Below are 8,722 nucleotides of genomic sequence, written 5' to 3' on the forward strand. Positions count from 1 at the left end.
CAGCGGATAAAGGAACACCAGTACCTGACCGTACGCCCGCACCACGGAGAAAGACGACGAGGACGACATTTGACCAGCTGAGGATACCGTAGCACTCAGGGAAGGGAGGGGGTGAGCAGAGGAGCAGTTCGTTGTTGTAAATTTCAGCCTCTCCTCTAGATGTCACTATAAACTACTTACTTCACCTTTAACAGCTTTGGAGTCATTGTGCAGACATTATAATTAAATAGCTTGTTGCAGGGAGATTGGAGGCCGTCTCCACTCCCCCTACTGTCTGTTAGCGAAACCGTCTTGCAAGAAACATGTATAGCTTTGCGGCACTACACACGCACACCTCCCAGCCAGATAACGGCTATAAGATCGAGGGAGTGAGAGCATTATTTTAGATGATCATCGTGGCAAAACTGGTGAAATAGAAGGAGAGAAAACTGTTGTCAGAGGAAGCGAGGAAGAGGAAACGACTGTCTGACCAAGGGACCACGTACACAAGCACTGAAAAACACATTTGCGTTTTTGGTGTTGTATTCATGTGTATTTGCACTGTCTCGATGTTTGCTATTGTTGTAAAGGTGTTTGCTCCAACTTTTTTTGGGTGGGTGGTCAGCTGTTCTTCCATCATTATGGATATGGCACGGTTTAAAAACAAATGCACATGGGCAGGAGAGGGGAAGGGAGTGTCAGTGGAGGGTTTTTATGATGGTGAGGTAAACAAAAGGCGAAAAACCGACAAGCAAAGTTTCAGTATAAATACTGTACAAGCTTTTTTAAGTCATCAAGACAGTTAAGAATTGTCATGAATGAATCCATGGAGCCTTTCTGTCTCTAACTACCACACATTTACTTAAAATATTTATTTCCTTAACCTGACAGAGCATAACTGTATTCTCCTCATCAGTCCAAAAGTACAGCACTCTGAATTTTACCATGTTTCCCTCGCTGTTGTCTTCTCCTTCTACATACAATCGTACTTCAACTCTTTACCACATTATCAGGATGTATAAGTCTAACTTTGACACATTTTGCACAATATCAGTTTTTTTACATGCATTTTAAAAGGTATTTGAGTTCCTGCTCAGAGTGCAAATGTGAATTTCTGGCTAATCATTCTCTACCATTTTTTTCACATGACTCATGAACACCAACTCCTGGCTATCGTCACTGCACTGCTTCAGGAGTGTGGACCTCTCTGGCTTGCTGTGGAGACTCCAGTCATGAAACAACTCACCCAAAAGCACGACCTAGATGCAGCCAGAATCAGTCAAAGTTTACTTGGATCTAATCCAATCCAGGTACACTGGCCGATCGTTCCAAGAGATTGGTCGTGTTATTAAATATTTGGCAGTGAAACAACTTATAAAAAAGATATTATAAGCCCAGGGCCACATGGCAGATTAGTGGCATGTTTGCATGTTCTCTCTATGTGTACAATGTTTCCTCTCTCAGTCCAAAAACACAAAGAAGACATTTGGACACGTTGGTGTTAATGAGAGAGTGAACGGTTGTTTCTCTCTATGTCGTCCGTTGGGTGCGCGTGGACAGCACATGCGCAAACTGGAGCTGTAGCATTGTTCTCGTCTTCTTTGGGAGGAATGTGTTCTATTCCCTGCGTTCAGACATCTCTGCCACCTAATGGTGAAGTCAGATACTACAGGACCCTCATGCGCGAGTATACCAGGGTCTGTGATACGTGGCGCGGCATGTGCGCGGAAGTACACCAGGGCCTTGACGGCCCCCCCATACTTTCCGTCAGTACAGGTTGCACTCACATTATTTTCATTTATGGTCACGAGGACCATGGTGGACCTGAAATGAATAAGTGTCTTATCAAAAACTCAAAATGTAAATACCAAGAAGCAACAAACAAATCACACAACAAACAGGACACAGTTATTCTTCATTTACATCTACTATATTATAATAATAATCCTTTATTATTTTGCCTTTTAAGGCTTTTTCTGAAACATTTTAGGGACTTGAAGGAACCATTACATCCAAAACATACACATGAATGAATCATATATTTATGTTGGGGTTTTGTACTCAAAACCAAATGTCAACCACATGCTGAAACTTTATCAGCAAAAGAACTGGAATCACTGTAGTGACATTTAGCGATATACATCTGGAATTTAACTTGTGCCATAAATGTTTCAGTGGTTCCTCATTATATAATAAGCTTGTGTGCATAGTAGTACTACAAATAGTACATGCCATTTATGTCTGGTATGTAAGTTTTACTGCAGAAATAGCATCTTCATGTACATAAATATGGACGAGATCCTTCTCAGCAAAAAGAAGTGAAGGACAGTATGTGTGTGTGTGTGTGTGTGTGATAATTGTTTGCCCTTACAGTGTCCCCATGTCATCCATCATGGCTGTGGAAAGCTGTGCATTGAATGCATGATTCAATTTTTGCTTGTGTGCAGCAGAGCGTTAAGTCATGCAAACTATGTACTAATGTGTGCGTGCCTTCTTTATTTATGGAACCATCATTTAAATAAATACACACCGTGCTGCAGAGAAGACGAAGACCTGAAACTAACAACTGAGACTTGAAGTTCCTCAGGAAAATGCTCATGACAATTTTATTCATACAGCACATTATTATCACGCGTGAACTAAATGTGTTTCAAAGACAAAGCAACATAAAAACAAAAGAAGAAAATTTGAATATTAAAATAGGCAAAGACAATGAAAACAACACAGATTCATGTAAACATACAACACACGTGGGATAAAGCATATGTTTTTAATCTGTCTGAAACAATCACTAAACTGTTTTCCTTTGCTAAATGTTGGAGATTTTTAATTAAAAAAAAAAAAAAACTTTTAAACTAACGCGCTCCAGTGACAACACCATATGACCAATCAGTTGACGTCACATTTTAGTATCGGCTCAGCTCGCTTGGAACCTCATCAGAGCAGGTACAAGGTACTATCGCTAATGGAAATGCAAATATAAAACAGCCGAGTTGAGTCACGCGCCATTAGTTCACTCAACCCTTGTGCCAGCTTTGGATTGTAGTGTGAGGAGGGTGTGAATCTGGATACATTTGAAAAAAGGCAATTGAGTTTCAGTTTATAGTTTCAAAACAGAAGAAACAGACAGGAGAATAAAACATTAAATGAGACAAAAATGAGAACATGAAAGAAACAATTAAATTAATAAGAAAGATCCATCGTCTACCACTTTATCCACTATTATGGGGATTAGTGTCCATTTTAATTAATCCCTAAATCTGCATGTTATTGGACTTGTATGAGGAAGCCAGAGAACCCAGAGAAAACCTACGCACACAGGGAGAACATTCACACTCCATGCAGAAAGGCCCTTGTTCCACCCGGGGCTCAAACCCAGGTCTTCTTGCTGCAAAGGCAAGAGTGCTAACCACTACACCAACCGTTAAACCGGTTAAAACTGCAGTCGATGTGACACATTTTCTGTGTTTACCGTCGTCTTCGGGTCTATTTTAGGTGGCACTGTTATTTGTGTAAGTCTTGTTTAAAGCTGAAATCCACTCAAGCTACAAAGTGTTTTTTTAAGGCCAACTTGCAGCATTGTACAGTATATGTGGATTTGATGTTTAATCAGCAGAGCAGAAGTGGAAAGATGTCGCGTTCGCAGAAAGATTTCACGCCTTGCACTTCCCCTCGTGAGGAAATCACTTTGCTCACTACCAGCTTGAAACTCAGAAAGTGCTCCTTGGAAAAAAAAAAGAGAACGAGAGCTGAGTTAAAAAAAACAAAAAAACGTTTTCTGTGCCCTGTTCGACCCCAGTGCATGGCTCCATACTGCTCTCACTGCCCTGCAAAATTAGAAAAGTAAAATTTCCATTTCTTCACTGTTCCCCTGTGACCCACAGAAAGCCCTGAAAGGAAAGAAAAATTAAAATACTTAGCCAACATCCTTCTTCCTCTTTTACTGAAAACAAATATATTCCTTTGGACAATGTATATACTTAATATTCCCCACTTCTTGTACAGTGGTGGGGTTTGCATAATATCTTGAGTGTTCTTTAGTGTCAAATATCCAGGCCAGATCATTGTTGCCTTGCCTGTATTTGCTTCCTTTATTTATTTATTTATTTTACTTTTTGGGTGTTTTGCATAAGAATTCCTCTGCGCTGCTTGGATTGTGTTCATGCACAAATGGCAAATAAATATCTTCAAGCTTCTCTGGGAGTTTGTCGCCCTGTGTTGAGTCATTGCCACGCACACACACACACACACACACACACACACACACACACACACACACACACACACACACACACACACACACACACACACACACACACACACACACACACACACACACACATGCCGGTAAATGACTGCAATCCTGCAGAGTTTCCATTCAGCCTGAGACGCAGATCTTCGCTCCAGGGTTCGACACTGAGATTGAGCTGTGACGACATCCCAACTGTGTCCCTGAGTGGGATGTGGGATGAGGGAGGCCAGACTCCAGGAATCCTGGACCCTGAAGAAGAGGAGGAGTGTTTTCGGGATTGTGTCAACATTTCCAGTGACGCTACCACAGAGGGAAAAATCCCTGCTGCTAGGAAGGCCAGGCTCTGCTAATAAGGGAAAATGCTTTGAGTGTCTGCTTATATGACAATAAATACACGGCTTTGAGAGGAGCAATAATTACTTTCCAGGGAGGAGTGGAAAATAAATATTACAGAGGGTAGAGCTGCATCTCATAGCAAAACATCCCATAAGTGAGTTTGTGTTTGCTTCTGAATTCAGGACTTCATGAGATATCCATGCACCGACACGCTCTTCAGTCCACTCAATACACTTCCCACTTGTTTGCGATCTGAATGCATGGAAAACATCTGCGGGTAGAAGAAATAACGAAAAAAAAAAAAAAAATTGTCAGCTGTGTTGTTTCTACTTTTAGACGCTTCTCTGGAAAAGACAGAGGGCAGGAAACAAAGAACACATTGGGTTTGCTTGAAAAAAAAAATGCCGCATTAGCCGCTGAGGAGAGGAGGAGCCGGATGCTGCCCGGGTACTTCATGCATCAGCTGATTTATGGTTTATACAAAGCACTTAATAACCCTCTACTGTCGCTGTGAGCACCGGCCCTGGGGAGCATCAAAGTAGTGCAACACCTGAAAGCAGAGAGAGAGATTCAGACGCTGAAGTGTCGAGGGAACCTCCAAAATCCAATTTATTGATCCTTTAATTGTTCTCTGAGAGCTGGGAGGGGTTTGAGTCTGTCTACGTGTTCACCCACACACAGACTGAAGGGAATTCCAGGATACTGTAACTGTGGTTTATTACAACAAAGTTCTCCTTCAATCTACTGAAAATATGGCATCATCTGCAAAAGATAATAATGTGTACTGGAATTTCTTCCATCAGGTGGTGACTCAACTATTATGCAAGTCTATGAGAAAATGACCATACTTCTCTCTTCAACAACGTCAATAAACTATTTCCTGTTTTTATGGCCTTAATCACTAGATTCAGGTCTTCTCCAGTACAATATTATGTCCAATGTGTCAATTATGGTCCTATTTAGAGTCACGTTTTAGGGCGTTAATACTGTTTATTTAATGGACATTTAAATGGAAGTCTACTGTAAAATGAGTTAACTTCTGGTTTTAATTTATAACTTCATCAAAGGTGCATTATGTAATAAATCTAAAGCAACTGGCCATAAAATCCTCCTAATATGTCACAGAGGACCAGGAATAATGTTCATATAAAAAACTGAACTCACCAACAAAACTAGTACAACAAAAATACTTGCATTAAAAACATTTTTGCGGACCGCAAAGTTATGTTTATGTTTTCAAATTATGTTTTGGCACGAGGCGCCACCTACCGCCGTCTACCAATCATTGCAGTTAGTAGAGTCTCAGCTGCTGAGCAAACACTGGTTGCCAGGTACGTCTGAGCTACAATGGTGGAGAAAAGGAACCTAAAATACCTCTATATAGGACATGCTTTTGAACGGTGGAGAGAGTTTAAAGCTGAGAGGAATTTCAAAACGGATGCAGAATTGGCTGCTACTTCTGATATTTTGAACTGTCGAGTTCCGTTTTGAACTGTTCCCTTGGTTTTGGAGGTCCCTCGGATTTGGGACTGGTTGCCTGGCACGGAGGACCAAAACAATCCACACGCCGGTTTGTGTCATCTGAACTAACGGTAAGAGCACACTAACTCGGAGCGGGGAGAACATCGGTGGTGTTTGTACAGGACGCCGATACGTGCTCCGGGCAGCTCGGCGGCGGTTCAGATGACACAAACCGGTGTGTGGTTTGTGTTGGTCGAGCAGTTTAGAAAACCGAGAGCACGGATGTAGCAGTGGCATGTAGTGAAGGTAGCGTGATCAGACATTCATTCATCAACACTGTAGGTGGCAGTAAGGAGGCTTAAGTGCTTGGCACCACCCGCCATTCAAACAGTAGAACAAGGAAGTACACTACTGTTCCAATTGAAGAGATCGTACTAGTGTATTCCCGTACTTGGCGAGTACGTACTCCAGTCGTACTTCTCAAGTATGTACTTCCCAAGTATGCCAGTACGTCCTTGCATACTTGGGTATTGAGAAAGGGCCTTGGTTCTGATGGCTTGCTGTAGGCTGGGTCCAGGCACAGAGAGAGAGACTCACGGAGAGTGGCACGAAAAGAGAGAGAGAGCGAAGCACAGACACAGCAGGAACAGCTGTTTTCATTTGTTTTCCGTATGGCCGACAGTAAACAAACTATTTACACAAACACCACCGTCTCTCCGTCCTTCCCAAACGAACTGTGTCTGGACCCAGCCTACTGCAAGCTACCAGAACCACGTTACGAACGTGCTTTAGCCGAATTAGCCAAATTCGAGTCCTCTTTAGGCCTTTGCATGTATATCGCCATAAACTATATAACGTTATAAAAGGGGAGGCAAAAATGAAGGACAGTTCTGTCAAATATCATGCATAACGTTATTCCCTAGTCAACAGCTAACGTTACCATAAATCATAATACATCTTGATCTTTACTGAGAGAACATAATTGTGTGTCTTAGAGCCATAAGTCGTTGGTCGCTGACTGAGGACGCGCCGCTTTGGCAACCTCGACTCTGGAGAAGAGGGGGGGAGTGGGAGGCGTGTTTTTGATTTTTAGTGTAGTAACCATTTTTGGCCACATTGTTGCAGATGGCGCCTTTAAACATCACGTCACAAAGAGTTAATAGTGTCAATTTCTAGCTTGTTTCAGATATTTGTCAATAGACCATTATGTCATTTTTGTAAATTACGTTGCCATTAGAAGGAAAATAGATACAAAAGCACATTACATATGAATGTTTTAGTGTGATTTACAGCTATATCGCTCCAAAAAGAAGCCCAGTTACAGATGAATGTCTTGTTCCAAAAACACAGGAGGTGATAGTGACATGGCGCCACTTAAATCACAAATCTTCATGAGTCACAATGAGAGTCTACTTTTATATACAATCTGTGCTCAGGCCCAACCCAGATCTTCCAAATATGGTTATCTCTATATCCCTGGCATTTTACAAAACAATAGTTATCAACCACTTGTGAAAGATTGATCACTCCTCCTGATGGATTGTCAAAATAAAGCACAATCTGTCCTCCACATATTGTAATTGTGAGGTTATAGGGAAAGTGAGGACAGCTAAAGTCAGAGACAGGAACAACCTTGTCTCCTGTGCTGTGCATCATGTGCATATACAACTCATTTGCAGTGTAAAGGAAACGTCCTGCTGATTGGACTGCATTTCCTGTAAGCGTAAAGACAATGGACAGCCTTGGTTTTTTGTTGTTTCCTCCTGCTCATTGTTGTGTCTAAACACGGTGGAAACCACAAGAAGCTGCAGCCTGTACTTGCCTGTACCACTGTCAGTCAATAAAGCTGATTGTGCTTTTAAAATATCTGCCTCATTTTCCTCCCACCATACCTGAGTCAGCAGTTATGTCCTGTAACACAATTTAACCAGGAATACAAAACTTCAGTAAGACATCTACGGCTGATACAATCAACAATTTTGATCTTTGATTTATTTGTACTTGTGTGTTTTTTTTTCTTTTTCTGCTAAAATTTTGTAAAATCAGTAGAAAGTCCCTCTGGTCAATCATGGGTGAGAGCATCCTGACCCAAAGGGCTGGCATCCTCTTTCAAGGAGAACCAGAGGGGGCAATGGGTCGACTCCTCTGTGACAAATAGATCCACCTCTGCCCTGCTGAAGACATCCCACCTTTTTTTTTTCTTTGGGGATGTGAAAGTACGTGTCCTTTAAGTCTATTGAGGTAAACCATTCCCCTCTGACAACAGTACGCAGAACTTCCACAGTACTGAGCATGTGGAACTTCAGGACCTTCAGGAACCTGTTGAGTCCTCTGAAGTTGAGGATAGGGCATAGTCTGCCATCTTTCTTTTCCACGAGAATGTAAGTTGAGTAGAACCCCCCAGATGACAGGAGGTCTACTGGCTCAATGGCACTCTTGTCCAGGAGGGCGGTCAACTCCTGGTTGAGGGCATGGGCTTTTGCTGGAAAGTAAAAATGGAAAGCGGTACACGTTGTACAATTACTCATAGATATAGCAGAAGTACTGATGTCGGGAGTGGGAGCGAGTACACTTGCTTTTTTTTTGATAATGACAGATAATGTCTAGAACACTGATAATAACTACTTTTTTTCTGGCAGAGACGGCTGAAAGGAATATTAGTACTAAGGATCTTTGGAACTGGTGAGGAAAAAA

This window comes from Microchirus variegatus, assembly GCF_963457635.1.
Source record: "Microchirus variegatus genome assembly, chromosome: 13".
Classification (NCBI taxonomy): Eukaryota; Metazoa; Chordata; class Actinopteri; order Pleuronectiformes; family Soleidae; genus Microchirus; species Microchirus variegatus.